This window comes from Ambystoma mexicanum, chromosome 1p (assembly GCF_040938575.1).
Source record: "Ambystoma mexicanum isolate Mex_15411 chromosome 1p, UKY_AmexF1_1, whole genome shotgun sequence".
Taxonomy (NCBI): Eukaryota; Metazoa; Chordata; class Amphibia; order Caudata; family Ambystomatidae; genus Ambystoma; species Ambystoma mexicanum.
In genome coordinates, this window is record NC_090921.1 from 1,014,356,485 (window position 1) to 1,014,372,222 (window position 15,738).

The window sequence follows — 15,738 nt, forward strand, 5'->3', positions numbered from 1 at the left end:
GTCATCTGTAGCTCTTCCATTCTTTTCTTCAATACAGTAACATAGGTCTCCACATCAACCATCGTATAAGGAGATCCAGTATCCACCATCACTTGTAAAGTTATGCCATCTACCTCCATGGTGACCCATGGTCCCACGTTTTTTTCACCTGGTGCAACAGCTAGTATCTGAACTCTGTCTTCAAGCTGATTCGTGACTGCCACCAAGTTGCTTGGACCACCCATTTCCTCCAATGCCTTTGTACTCGTCATTGCTGCACCTCTGCCTCTATTGTATCGTCCAGTATTTCTTCCAAACCGGCTATTAAATCTACCTCTTCCTCTATTGTTGCGACACATTTTTCCAAAATGCCCTACATGTCCACACCTGAAACATTCCGCTGACATTGCCGGACAGTCTTTTTCTGCGTCGGCATGTTTATACCATCCACAATTTGAACATCTAGTATGTTGTTTGAACATTCCTGCTCTTTCTTGTCTAGGACCATTATTTGTCCCTGACCTGACCAATCTCTTAACCATGGCAATTAGTTCGTCTTCCTGGATGTCATGCTGCCCATCCTCCATGTCTTGAACCGATTTAATTTCTACATTCTCCAATTTGTTTTGTACTTCCTTCATGCATTTTTCACCAAGTTCGATTGACCTGGCTATCTCAATTGTCTTGTCCAATGTGGGGTTCTTTGCCTGCCACAAACGTTGTTGAATACGAGGATCTGCCACATGCAACACCATCTGATCCCTCAAATATTCATCCGCTACCCCTGTGAAGGCACAGGTAGCCATCAAACCCCTTAGTGCAGCCAAATATGAGTCTATGCTTTCTCCCTTACTTTGTTTCCTCGTGAAAAATCTGTATCTCTCCAGTACAATATTAGTTTTATTTCCAAAATGTTTGCCAAGTTTGGCAATCGCCGTGTCATATTTCCTAGCTCCACTCAAAGATTCTTCCCAATTCACTTCATCATGTTCCAATTCAGGTAATGTCCTGAAAACTCTTAATGCCTCTGCACCAATGCAATTTAGAAGTGTAGCCTCCTTCTGATCATCACTGTACCTCGAGCCTCCTATTGCCCTCAGATACACTTGGACATTATCTTGCCACTGTTCCCATGGACAATTTGGATTACCCGGCAATGGCAAAAACTTCACTGGGGCAGATATGGTCTGCACGATGCACTGGTATGCAAAGAAATCTTTTCCTGACAATATTATATCCAGTTTGACACTTCACTGGCTGTACTTTCCCTTTTTCTTCTTATTTCGAATTATCAAAGCATCCACTCTTGCACATATTTTAAATTAGTCCACATGCCAAAAAAAAAAAATGTTTTTTTTTTATATATAACCAATAATATCTCCCTCGCTCATCACGTGAACTTCCACTGTAAACCGCTCCTTCCGCACACACGCGGCGTGCACTATATGGTCTTCCACTCGATCGCGTGATTCCTTCACCCTTAATGATGCCTTAAAATGGCGGCACGCATAGCACGCATTGAGGTCCTTTTTTCTAATGCACTAGACGGTTGGTCCGCTCTCGTGCAGCGTCCGTATAATGCCAGTTCCTTATTTGGTTTTCTTTTTTATGTTGCGCCGCTCACCTCCTTACTTGTTAGCATATTCCCCTCATCGGATTCAGCATTATCACAGCTTCTGGTGACATACGGCATCAATGTTCATTTCATGTATCACACTCCTCACGCTGTGCCCGGGGGCTCTCTCCATGAAAACAACTCCTCGTCGCCAATTGTTATGTATTCCATTCATATATAATTACGCCACAAGTTTCAAGTATAGATAGGAATCTTTAGTTTAATTGGAGGAACCCCCGAGGAGGCCAACTTCTTTTCGTTAACATCTTCGTGTATGGTCTCATCAACATTCTGGAACCATACACGAAGATGTTTTCATGGTTACAGAACCTTGTGTGCATGCATTCTTAACATATCCTCACAGCGGGGCACAGGAAGAGGTCCGCGGGACGCGGAGACGCCGACGCACACACGACAGGAGAGCCGGGGAGGCTGCAACGGTGAGAGGACACATCGCCTGGTTGTGGGGCCCAGCTGAGGACAGGAAGAGAGCATCAGCAGGAGGGAGAGCCATCGAGGAGCCGGGGAGTGAGCCGATGTGAGGGACACCAGTTGAGACGCTGCCTGAACAGAGTACGGCCCTCGGAAGCCGTCGGCAAGCACAATAGCTGTGACACTGTGAGGGGCATGCAGCTGGACCTCCGGTGCACTGGCAAAGGAGGCCCCAGGAAGCACCAGCAGGGTCGCTGCTAGCAGGAAGGGGCCGGAGGGAGCCTAATCTCCAGCGGAAGGCACGGTAGGCCTAGTAGCTGGAAACAGGGTGGCCCACAAGGGGAACCACACTGGAGACAGAGAGGCCCAATGAAGCTCCGGCAGTGCTAAGTGTGGCGGGGCTTTGAGCGGGCTCTGGTGCACGCAGCACGACCTGGACTTAAGTACAGCCGAGAGATACCTGGCCCCAACAAGCCCGGGGCAGTTAACAGGAAGGGAGGCACACTGGGGAGGAAACAGAAAATCGTTCTACAGCACCCTTCGCCCCCCCAAGCGGTGAGGGGAAGGGGGTGACCAGAGAACGAACCACCATACCAGCATACACGACCCCCAGTGGGAAAGGAGCCCCAAGACCCAGGAGGGGCACGAAAGAACTCCCCCAGAGAGGAAGAGGATGTCCCCTACTCTAAGCCGCAGGGGTGGACAAAGCAGGACCTAGCGGCCTGAGGTGCCAAGGGACACAACACCAGCTTCCATTGGAGAAGCACGGTTGACGGGTGGGAGGGGCTGAGGGCCACAAGGGGTGAACCACTGAGAAAAGGTAACAGGTGAGCCAAGTAGACAACAAAGGAACATTAAGCAGATAGAGGGGATGCAGACCAGGAGAACGAAGACAGCTGGGGACTGCGTGTAGGATTACGGAAAAGTAAAGTCGATGGGACCAAAAAATAAGAATCTTAACTTGGGCGAGCGTGAGCAGGAAGGGCACAACAAGGGCCACACTCTAACAAAGCTCCCATTTGACATTGTAGTGGAGCAGAACGTAGGCGCAATGGCCCTCACCAAGGAAGACCTACTCGCAGCCCTGACCAAATTTAAAGGCGAACTAACAGACACTGTCAAGGCGGAGGGGGCAAGCATACGAGAGGATCTATTGCAAGCCATCACGAATAACTAAAACGACATTGACGCCTTAGGAGAGCGAGTGATGGAGATGGAAGGGCGCCTAACAGAACTAAATGCAAGGGGGTCTGAATTGACACAAGCAAGCTAAACAGAGGAGAGACTAAGGGCACTTAAAGAGAAGTGTGAGGACCTGGAAAACAGGTTGAGAAGGGATAACATTCGGATTAAAAATCTGGGGGAAGGAGCAGAGGGTACAGACCTGGAAGCCTGCATACAGGAAATGTTTGAGACTCTGGTGGACGGAGAGGCAGCCTGAAACATGGGGCTAGAGAGAGCACACAGAGTGGGGAACGGGAAAGTTGACCCAGGGGCGGGACCCTGAGACATCAGAGTCAAAATGCACAACTTCAAGGACAAGGCACAGTTAATAGGGGTGTCCAGGTCGAAGGGCAAGATCCGAGTGAGGATCCAAAGTACAGCTTTATGAAGATTTATCCCAAGCCACACTGGCGAGGAGACGCGCTTTCAAGCCACTAACAGAGGAACTAAATAAAAAGGAAGCTAAGATATAGGTGGCTCTTCCCGACGTGGATCGTATTCCGCATGGGCAACGAAGAAAAGATGGTCGCCCAGGTTGAAGACGGACTGAAGGTCCTGGGGATGGCCTCAAAGGAGATGGGAGGAAATAATATGGGAACCCACCAGGAAGGAGCAACGTCAGAGTCTCGACCCAGGATGCAGGACTGGACTATGAAAAAGGCGAGAAAGACCTGAGGAAGAGCAGTGTAAGATGAGTCAGCGATCACAGCAAACGAATATAGCCCGATATTCGGTGAGAATGTGGGGGGGGGGGGGTAGTAAGGCAGGCAGGGCGGGGGGTGATACCGCACACGGTTCACAGAGGGAGGCCCACATCAAGAACCTGGGCGAGGATCCAGGGACAGTTACAGGGGGTGGGGGGGACCTACAACCAGTCCAAAGGGTGGGAAGAGACAAGGAGGCAATGGCTCAAATATGTAGAAGATTCAGGCAATGCCAGAGGACACAGGGGTAAAATTACAAAGCAGGATGTATAGACTGAGAACCTGGAATGTGAGGGGACTGAACAGCCCCAGCAAGAGGGTAGCAGTCGTGAGAGAATTGGACAAGGATGTACCAGAAATAGTGTGCCTATAGGAGACGCACCTGTTAAAGGAAGATGAGGGGCGCCTGCATAGCAGGAACCACCCGCAGCAGTATCATGCCACGGCAAGATCCAAGCGTGCTGGGGTGGCAATCCTAGTCCATAAAAGCATGAGAATTGAGGGAATTACGGTCAAATGGTACACAGAATGGAGTTCTGGGTTTGTTAAAGGGAGAATAAGGGGCCAGATGTACACATGGGCATCAATCTATGCCCCTAACCAGGGACAAGAAGGCTTCTTGGGAGGACTCCTGGAAGGGCTTAGCAAACTCGGGGAATGGGGAGATGATCATAGCTGGGGATTTCAACTTGGCAGCAGATCCCGTATGGGACAGGTCGGGGGTACTAAGGGGACACGCAACAGTGACAATGTCTGGACAGCTGTTGGGTAGGCTTCAGGAGGAAGGGCTACGCGATGTGTGGAGGGCAAGGCATCCACAAGAAAGAGATTTCTCTTTTTACTCCCAAGTCCACAAGACTTACTCCAGAATAGACTACGTGATGGCAACCCGAGGAATAGTCCAAGCGACCAGTAATATACAAATGGGACACATGACACTATCAGATCACGCACTGGTCACACTAGAGTGGGAAGGAGGCAACACCAGGAGAGGGACGGAGGGCTGGAGACTGAAGGATTACCTAATCAGGGACTATGAAGTGAGACAACAGATCGAGAACGAAATACGGGAATTTGAAGAGGGAGAAGGGAAGGGAGGCAGCCTAGGGGAGAGGTATGATGTGTTCAAGCAGCACACAAAGGGTTGCTTCATAGAGGCGGCAAAGAAGATGCAAGAGAAGCGGAGGGAGTTTGAGGAGGGCCTAGAGAAGGAGGTACGGGAACTCGAGGAAAGGCACAAAGAAAGTGGCGAAGGAATTAGTGCATGCGCGAGATCAGCTGAGACAGTTGACGAACAAGGCGGTTGAGAGCTCTCTCTTAAGGAGCTGACAGAGATTTTACGAACAGGGCAGTAAGGTGGGAACAGCGCTGGCAAGACAAATGAGGGTTAAAGAGCAGAAATCGTTTATAGACGCGCTGGAGGACAAAGAGGGCAGGTGAGTGGGGCTGAGGAAGCCAAGAGAAATATTGTAAGGGATTTCTACACTGAGCAATATGGGGAGGACTGAGTGGATAGAGTAACAAATGGCTTACTTGGCGGGGTGGGAAGGGCTGAGGTTAATGCCAGAGAAAAAATATCAGCTGGGAGAGCCCATAGGGTTGGAAGAGTTGCGAAGGGCAACATCTCAGTTTAAGTCGAATAAAAGCCCGGGGGAGGATGGCCTAACAGCAATATTCTACATTTAGAGACCCACTGACCAAAACACTCATGAACCTGTTCAATCACTTTAGAGAGACAGGAGGGGTCACTACATCCATGAACATGGCACATATCACCCTGAGTAACAAAAAGAGATGGCAGCCCACAACTACCCTCCTTTACATGCTTAGGTCTTAGCTAACCACAATTAGAACATGACTGGCATTGTCATAGCCAGTATCACTACGGGTACACAATAGATGATTAAAAAGATTTGCATATTTTAATAATCAAAACACAATTTTATATATAAACATAAAACAATTAAAAACCTAGGAATAAGTCGGTCTAAGTCAAAGAAACGGGAACAGAAGAAGTTATCACAGAATCAGAAGTCAATTCTGACGGATCAATGTGAGGTTAGTACTTCAACGTGAATCATGAAAGATGCCTATCACTCATTAATTTGTTCAGACATTGCTTTTCTATCTATTAGCGTATTTCAAATATTTCTGAAACAGACAAATTGTGTCAAATGAAATAGGTTTCTAGGTGCCATTTTTTGAACGAACACCGTGTGTGGATGGATCCAATTGGCGTGTTTCATTGATACCTGTCTTCAGGACACTTTCTATTCAAATACTGTATTTTATGTTCACCATATTAGTTGGCATGACTTTCAATATCCATGGTGATCTAAAACCAAAACGTACGAATAATAACAATTATTACAGAGGTACACCGTGTATGTCATAGTGATATGAATGTGGATTATCATGTCACTGACCTTATATTTCTTTTTAGCGTGTAAGGAACCACATAATTTAAAATTTGTGAGGTTTTTCCAATCAGTCGTGATTTCTTTTTTCGAGCTGGAAGAAGGAGAAAATGAATTTACATCAGAGATCCGAGGGGTCAGTTGGGCAGGGATGCAACACAAAATAGGACTATTTGCAGACAACGTGATCCTAATGATCACAGAGCCGGGGAAGTCGCTGCCAGCGATAATGGTAGAGATAAGAGCATACGTGCAGGTATCTGGCTTTAAAGTGAACCTTGGAAAATCGGAAATCCTGAACCTGTCCGTGGGGGAACCGGAAAAGGTCCAATTGGAAAGAAGCAACCCTTTTACATGGGCGTCAGGGCCAGTCAAATACCTGGGGTTGAACCTAACCGTGTCCATCAAATACATAGTAGGGACTAATTATCACCCACTGATTAAGCAACTCAAAGCAGAGCAAACAAGATGGAGGAGGCTATACATATCTTGGTTCGGAAGGGAAGCTGCAATCAATATCGACGTGCTACCTATGCTATTATACCTATTCCAGGCAATTCCACTAGCAGTGCCTTGGAAGCTCATGAAGGAGATTAAAGAATGCATTATGAGCTTTATATGGGGAGGGAAAAAAACGAGGATAGGAAGCAAAAACGCTTTTCAGGAATAAGGCGCAGGGGGGAGTGGCTTGCCCAAGCATAATTAAATATCAGGCGGCTCAACTGCGGGCACTTGCAGAGTGGGGAAGGACAGAGAATCAGAAGCACTTGGTAGGTACGGAGCGGGTGTGGCGGGAGAGCACTTGTGGAAAGTGATGGGATTGAGGAAAAGAGACAGGCCAGAGGGACTACTCGAGAATCCAATCACGAGCAATACCCTGAGGGTCAGGGAAAAGGCGAACGGTAGGCTGTACCTAGTGCCATGGCCATCCCTGAGCACACCTGTATACGGGAACCCAGCGTTCCCTCTGGGCAAAGAGTATGGCAGGTTCAAGAGATGGATGGAAGGGGGGGGTGAGGGTGATTAGCGATCTCTAAGAAGAAACACAGTTTTGGGAATTTGCAGACTGTAAAAGGGACTTGGGTGTGAAGGACCGGTTTGCATACCAACAACTGAGACACTGGGCAGGGGCCCCTACAATGTTGGAAGGGGCCACAAGGGAACAAACAGAATTGGAAAAACTGATGACATTGACAGAGAACAATAGGGGCTTGATCTCAGCAATTTACAAGATACTACTGAAAGGGGAGAATGAGGAAAGGGGGTGTGCAGGATAAATGGGAGAAGATTAAAGGGAGGGCGTTCAATGACAGGGAATAGGACAGGATGGTAACGGGCTGGCACACCTCGGTACAACATCAAGAGCTACAATACAAGCTCCTACATCATAAGAGGCTCCATAAAATATTTCCTGCAAAGTCAGAACAGTGCTGGAGGGGGTGTGGGGAAAAGGGAACAATGGAATATATATGGTGGGGATGCCAACGACTGAAATACTTCTGGCAAAAACTAAAATCTAAGGTCCTGGAGATAATGGAACTAGGGAATTTGAGGGGGCAGAGATACTCCTAGGCAGAGATACTCCTAGGCATCATGTTTGATCAGCAACAAGCAGTAGGGAGGAATGCCGGAAGACTGTGGGCAAACTTAATGATGGCCGCAAAAAGATGCATGGCACGGCAGTGCAACCAAAAGGAACCCCCATCCGTTACACAATGGTACTATGCCATCTGGGACACTATAGATTTAGATAAAATCCCAACGACAATACCAGGGACGCTGAAGGCATTTGGTAAAGTTTGGTCTCCTTTCATACACCATGCAATCAGGGACACAATGCATCTATACATCCCAAAGAGATTACAGGCACTGGGAATCTTAGAGGACGAGGAAAGAGCTGGCACCTGAGCGATACTACTATAAGGACCGCCCGTGAGGACTGGTGGGGGGAAGGGGAGCAGAGGGGAAAGGTTATTGATTACTGAAGTTGAAGTTCAATAAGTTGAATGAAAATAACACACAGTATGTACAATGGATGTAAGCTATCTGCAAATGTGCATTGAGATGACAAGTTGTGGTTAAAAATAAAAAAATAAAACATACACAAGCGAAACATACAATATGTTCGGGAATCATAATCCAGGCTTTACATGTCTGTATAGTTGCAGCCATAGTCCGTTAAACGCATATTGTATGGCTGAATTACCAACAGACAAGTCTCTGATACTGGACACTTCCCGTTTCAAGGACGTCCATTTTCCCTATATATAAACAATTCGGGTTTACACATGGAACGCGTAGTTCCAATGTTCTTAGTTCCACCAACTCTTAATGGATACGTTTTGCAAGTGTTTCCAATTGGTAGTGATGAGTTTAAGAGCTAGGGCTATGAACAAATCATATAATGTGACAGAAGCACGTGAATTGATATTGCCGACAGCCAGACTACCAAGGAAAACAATCATGAATGTAAGTGGGACATTAACAGTAAAGAGTAACAATTACCTCCCGCCAAAACCTAAGTACAAATGGACAGTCAATAAACATATGTTTGTAGGAAGCAGGGGCACCACCACATGACCAACATTTACTATCTGCACCTGTTTTAGCTTTGGCTAATTTCAGAGTAGTAATGAATGCTCTATGAATGAAGAAGTGCAGATGTTGTGTAATGTTGGCGGGAACAGAAAGGCCTCTGATCCTAATGTAAAGAAGAGACCAGGTATGGTCACTTAGGACACCCCCAAGGTCCATTCCCCATTTTGAGCACACAAGCCAACAAAGGTCCATATTTATCAATATATTGTAAAAGTTTGAAGCTTTATTATCGGAAACCATGGTCAAGAGCAGGAGTGTGGAGGCATCAGGTGTTAGGGTGATGTTAGCAAAACATTGGAGTGCATCTAAACACGCATTGACAAGATTATTATAAAGGTTGAAATCCGAAATAGGGATGGAGAATACGTCTCTGAGCTGTTGAAAGGATAGTATGGTGGGACCATTAACAATCTGATGAATAAATCGGATGCCTTTGTTTAACTAGGATTTGCGATATAGAGCTCTATCATTAATGGTAATGGATTTGTTGTGCCAAAGGAATGGAGAGAGATCCTTGGACAGGGATTTGCTGTGGGGGGAAGAGAAACAGTCTTAGAGCATGGATTGAGGCCTTGATTGGGTCCAAAATCACTGCACAGAGGTGGCTAAAGATAGGTAAGGTCAGCGACGTCACATGGATGTGCCAAATGCTTTTCCAACACGCACCAGGAGGGTGTGTCAAAGGATTCAGGCGGGGCAAACCAACTGGGAGATTGTTTAAGAAGAAATGCATAGTGATAGAGTTTAAAGTTTGGGTACCTAACATCCCCCCTGAACATATGGGGCTTTTAACTGCAATTCTTTTACACTTCCCAGATCACCATAAGAAATTGAGGAGGACTGAGTTAACCAATTTGAAAAATGAGGGAGGTAAAGGAACTGGAAGTAATTACAAGTAATATAAAATAATGGAGGACAGCATCACTGTAATGGTGTCGAGCCGACCCCACCAGGATAAGTAGAGAGGTGACCACATCAAAGTTAAATCATTAAGTCTATTGACCAGTGATTGCATGTTTGGCCTAACGGGATCATTGACCGAGGAAGCAAAATGAAGCCCTAAGTATTTCATAGAATCATTACATCGTTTAAACCCAAAAGGATCCAAATCATGTTTGAAACAGAAAGAATTAAGAGATAATATTTCAGATTTTTCTTTGCTGCGCTTATAGTCAGAAACTAAGGAAAACTGGTAAAGTCTATTCAGCAGTTGAGGAAGATGCAGTTTGGGATTCTTAACAAGAATAAGAATATCATCTGCATATGCAGCAATTTTAATATTGGATTTCCCACAAGCGATCTCACAGATGCTTTTATCAGATCTTATGAGTTCTAACAAAGGCTCTAGAGAGAGAATGTAAAGAATGGGAAACGGGGGACAGTCCTGCCTGGTTCCTCTACATAAAGGAATGAAGGATGAGGATTGACCATTGAAACAAATAGACAATTTGGGACATGAACAGAGAAGTTTGATGAGAGATTTTCGCTCCATCCCATTGGAGCGAGTGGAACATGAGATCCCAGTTGACCCGATCGAAGGCTTTCTCTGCATCAAGCGCAATTGCTGCATAGCCAAGTTTGTCTTTTTTTATCCGTTGGAACCACATGCAAAGCATTAATCAGTAATCTTGCGTTAGCAGATATGTTCCTACCCTTGACATTACCAACTTGAACAGATTTCACCATAGCAGCTAGAGAAGATTAACTTCTATTGGCAAGAATCTTAGCAAAGATCTTGCTTTCAGCATTAATAAGGGAGAATGGTCTGTAGTTATTGGGAAGAGCCGGATCTTTATCAGCTTTGGGGAACAGAATGAATAAAGCCTCGGAAAAGGAGCCATAGGAAGAATTCTGGGATACAAAGAAAGAGTATAACACTTGAAGTCTGAGGGTGAGGGAGCATACAAATTTGTTGAAAAATTCAATGCAAAAACCGTCCGGGCCAGGGGCCTTCCCTTTGCCCAGCCCTTCAATGGCACAAGTGATTTCATGAAGCATAGTGTCACCATTCAGATGAGTAAGATCAATCTGAGGATATGATTGTCTATTGATATTACTGAGAAAGGAGTAAATGTCAGCAGGAGGTACTATGGTATCATGAGTGCATAGATCAGAGTAGAATTGCTTGACACAGTTTAGAATGTCATCAGGATGTATAATGGTGGTGCCAGATTTGTCTTTAATGTGTGAGATATATGTGTTTTCCTTCTTAGCCTTAAGATAGGCAAGAGATTTGGCAGCTTTGTTTGAGGTCTGATAAAACTTGGTTTTGTATCTTACTTGAAGACATCTCAATAAGTTCATTATTAATTAAGGCCAGGACTGAGCGTAGATTTGTTTCAGAGGAGAGTTGATAGAACTGTTTTTCTGCGTTGGAGAGTTGAATATATAGATCATCAAGATGTTTCTTATGTTGTTTCTTCTTCCTACTGGAGTAGGCAATATGACCCATGAGCGCAGCTTTGAAGGCATACCAATTAGTAACCACCGAAGTATCAGAATCAAGGTTTTCATCAAAGTACTGTTGTTGAAATAACTTACAGGACTGAATAAACTGCTGATCCTGTAACAGACAGTTATTCAATCTCCATCTGGAAGACAGATTTTTAATGTCCTCAAAGACAAAGGATGTGGTAACTGAGGCGTGATCAGAAATGATATTAGAGATAGTGGAATCAATAATGGTACCCGTAGGCGGGGCGTGGCTAGGCAGCCATGCACTGAGACATGATTCTGCCCGAAATAGACGCTGCAGACTTGCAGTAAGCTCTGCTTTTGAAGCTACTGCTGTGTGAATGCTGGTGAAAGGCAACAGTGGGAAATCCGGCACTGAAAGGGTGAAGATAAGCGAGCTCTGAGATGAAAAAGGCAGTGAGATTCACTGGCAAGTGGATACAAGATGGCGCCCTACGAGAACAAAGCGGAAGCCAAAGGGGAAGACGCAACACTGTGACACTGCCAGGATGGAGAGGTGCACCATTCTTCGTGAGAATCGAACCCGTAGACCCTGGAAATATACAGAAGAAATCGACATGACAGGAGAAAAGGAGGTCTGCACGGAGTAGCAGCTGCGAGAGCGAAAGGGAGATCCACAAGATACATTTTAACACAGAGGAGGTGTGGCGAGGACTGTGTGCCCCCTAATACAGACAGCTTTGCTGCGACGGCAGGCGGGAGGAAAAGGTCGCTGCACTGTCACAGCGGACCCCCAGCGTCTAAGCATCGCTGGAGCGTGGATGCTGCTACCCCGTTCTGGCACCTGGAAGGAACGGGCACACAGGCCGCTGCATCGGTGGACCAAACTGGTGAGCAGAGGAGAGATCGCCAGGCCGACACCAGCCCAGCACCGTCAGCCTCAGCACGGAGCATGGCGCCCTGCAGCAGACACAGAACGAGCATTGTGTAGGTGGGGTGAGCATTTTCAACAGAAGGGGGTGCTGCGATCCTCACCCCGTGTGAAGGGGCTGACAACAGCTCAACCTTCCCGGCCTTGGCGTGTCCTCCGGACAGCTCAGTGAACTGAAAACGAAGGCATACGATGGCAGTCCACAGCGACCGTCAATGGGCAGCAAAGGGGGTTCTCCTCCGATCCAATCCACCCAGCCCCATCGTGCAGGCATAGGCCTGCATGGAATATGCACTGAGGGTGAACAAGAATAAAAACACTAGTTGGATTTGAACAGCGATACTTTTTTTCGGTGCGCACACTGTGTAAGCAGGACGACACAAGAGTAATACACGCCCGTTGGGCCCAGGTTGGTGCACGAACTCAAAAAGGTACAATTGACCAATTAGCATTGTAGCTAGCACAACTACATTAGAGGAAGCTTAACGCTGTTCACCGCAGACGGCGAGGGCAGGGGGGGCTGAAAAGGGCACAATTCTTTGTCAATATAAAAGCAGCACAAAGCCCCAGGCCCGTGCTTCTACCACACCAAAGGGGCTTAAAGCAGTAACACCCATCTTTACAAAGGAGAACAAGAAAACACAGCGTTTCTCTGCGTAAGTCAAATAGCGCTATCAGTACTGGTGCAATTTAGAAGCAGTACGACAAAGAGCGTACAGGGTTGCCGAACAGAGATAAAAGAAAAACACGTGGGGGCCACCCATGCAGGAGGTGTAATCTTCACCGGACAGCAGTAAAACTGCACGGCTACAGCAAAAGAGAATTGGCTTTGCTCTCCGAGGGCTTTCAGCCCGTACACAAGACAAAGAGCAGAACAACGCAGCCCTTCTCAGAGCCCTGCTAAGCAGTCGTCATCCTCTCCGAGCCCGCTGAACACAACCATTAACAGGAGACCATAACCAATGTACCCCAACTCGCCGCCAGTCAACTCGGGGCACATGAGGAACATGAAGGCTCCAAGTGAAGGGCAATAGAGTCCGGAACAAAGTATATAACCGAAGCCCTGGGAAGGGACTGACCAGGCCATGTATGGGCAGTGCATGTGCACTCATTAAAGACGTTAAGAAGCGGGACAAGGCCAAGGCACCCACCCAGAGCGGAACATTGCGATCACAAACAAAGAATCGTCGGGTCAGACACAAGGCCGGCATATGACCACGAACTCTAAAGAGCGGCGGTAGTGACACGGCCCAACAAGGGTCAATATACAAAGGCAATAGAAGCGACAGCAGCCAGGAGACGTGGGAGAGCACAACCCACTCATGGGACAATACAAATAGCAAACGTGGACTTAAAACACAGCCTCCCTCACGAACCACAGTTAACTACATAACAGTCTCGAAGAGCCGGAGATTACACTCTTGATAGCCCGAATTGAGGTATACGACAACATTGAGATGGCGAGCAAACAGACCAAGACAAAAGTGAAACAATCAAGGCTGGAGGAATACGCAAGAACACCGCAGCCGACAGAAGGGGCAATAAGTAAGGAGAAGACCCTCCCCCACCCCCCACAGACACTACTGCGGTATGCAAAGATCAGCAGATCCTGGAAGCGATTGCGGACCTGAATCTAACATGGGAAACCTAAATGGAGTCTGCCATGGTTGAACTCAAGGCAACACTGGAACTCAGAGTTGGCGCAGTCCAGGAGGAAGTGAATCTACTCAGACAAGATGTCAGAGCGTTAGCAGAACTCACAGGCGAACTGGAGAAAGAAGTGACCCCAAACACCCCTGCATGTGCATCCCATACATCGGAGATCCACATCCTGAAACAACACGTTAGCAACCTGGAAAATAGAGCGGAAGAAGCAGAAGGACGTGCCCAGAGAAATAAGGAACAAGTTACTTACCTGTAACTGTTGTTCTCCAGCATGGGTCTGGCATGGATTCACATGCTCATGAATATTCCCAGTCAGGCTGGGAATCCTCGGTAAAGAAAAAATCAGTTTCAATTTCATTTCTGAACTGTCTTTCTCCTAATAACCAATCACTGGTCTCTGGGTCATACTGCCCCCAGCCAATGACTGCCCTCTACCTAAGCCCCTCCTCTGGCAGCCATCTTCAGATTTGGTAGCACGTAAAGTGGCAGTATGACCAAGTGAAGAGCCACAGAGGGGTAGGAGGGAGGGTTTGCATGTGACTCCATGCCAGACCCATGCTGGAGAACAACAGTTACAGGTAAGTAACTTGTTCCTTTCTCCAGCATGGGGTCTGGCATGGATTCACATGCTCATGAATATAAGAATACATAGCAGTACACGCATGCACAACCACAGGAGGTGGCAAGGCTCAACATTAAGCATTTCATCAACTCAACATTAAGCATCTCTTACCTCCTCACAAGGCCCACCTTCAGGCCAACAGGTTGCGCAGCACTGCCTGGCTGACTCTGGACTCCTACCTGGAATCCCGGTCGACGCAGTAGAATCTCGTGAAGGTGTGAGTCGACTTCCACGTAGCAGCCCTGCAGATGTCTAGCAGGGGCACGCCAGATAGGAACGCTGTGGTAGCAGCGATCGCTCTGGTCGAATGGGCTCTCGGACGGCCGGGCAACGGTCGGTTTGCCAACCGGTGACAGTGCATGATGCAGCCGGAGAGCCATCTGGAAATTGAAGCCTTCGAGAGGGCCTTCCCTTGGTTCACAGTACCAAAGTTCACAAACTGTGATGTCATCCGAAAACTCTTCGTGCGGTCCACGTAGAACTTCAGCGCTCTAGCTACATCCAGCGAGTGCAAAGTCCTCTCAGCCGGCGACGAAGGTGACAGGAAGAAAACAGGTAGCACCAAGGGCTCGTTGAGATGGAAGTCCGACGGGACCTTGGGTATGAAGGAGAGGTGCGTCCTCAGCACCACCCTCGTATCGTGAAAAGTCAAGTATGGAGGTTTACAGGAGAGGGCCTGGATCTCAGACTCGTCGTGCGGAGGTGATGGCCACAAGCAACGCCGTCTTCCACGACAGGAACTTCAACGGTGCCGAATGCAGTGGCTGGAATGGCAGACCCATGAGCCTGGACAGCACCACTGAGCTCCCACGCCAGGGCCGGAGCCCTTCACCAGCGGGAATGACCGGAACAGTCCCTTCATAAACTCCTTCACCAGGCGATGCGACCAGAGAGATGATCGCCCAGGGTCTTGGAGTAGCGGGAAATCGCCGCTAGATGGATCTTGATGGAGGCGTGAACCAGCCCCGCCTTGGCCAGCGACAGTAGGTACGGCAGCACCTGAGGGGGCCGTAATCCGCATAGGGTTAATCTTCTGTGCACGGCACCAGAGAACCTCTTCCATTTGTGTCCTTAACACTTGAGAGTCGAGGGCGCCCTGGCCTTTGCAGCACCTCCTTGCAGTCCGCTGGGCTATC

The 15,738-nt window shown here is 47.6% G+C and overlaps 1 protein-coding gene across 7 annotated transcripts in view; it reads right to left on the bottom strand.

The window, feature by feature from the left end:
• GFOD2 (Gfo/Idh/MocA-like oxidoreductase domain containing 2) overlaps window positions 1-15,738 on the bottom strand; it is a 233,597-nt gene that overhangs the window by 93,302 nt on the left and 124,557 nt on the right. Inside the window, exon 3 of one of the 7 annotated variants that reach the window (XM_069655208.1) lies at window positions 6,381-6,465. The exons of the other annotated variants lie outside the window; for them this stretch is intronic. The gene's annotated coding sequence lies outside the window, so the exon portion shown is untranslated. The remainder of the gene's footprint in view (window positions 1-6,380; window positions 6,466-15,738) is intronic. 7 annotated transcript variants of the gene reach the window in all.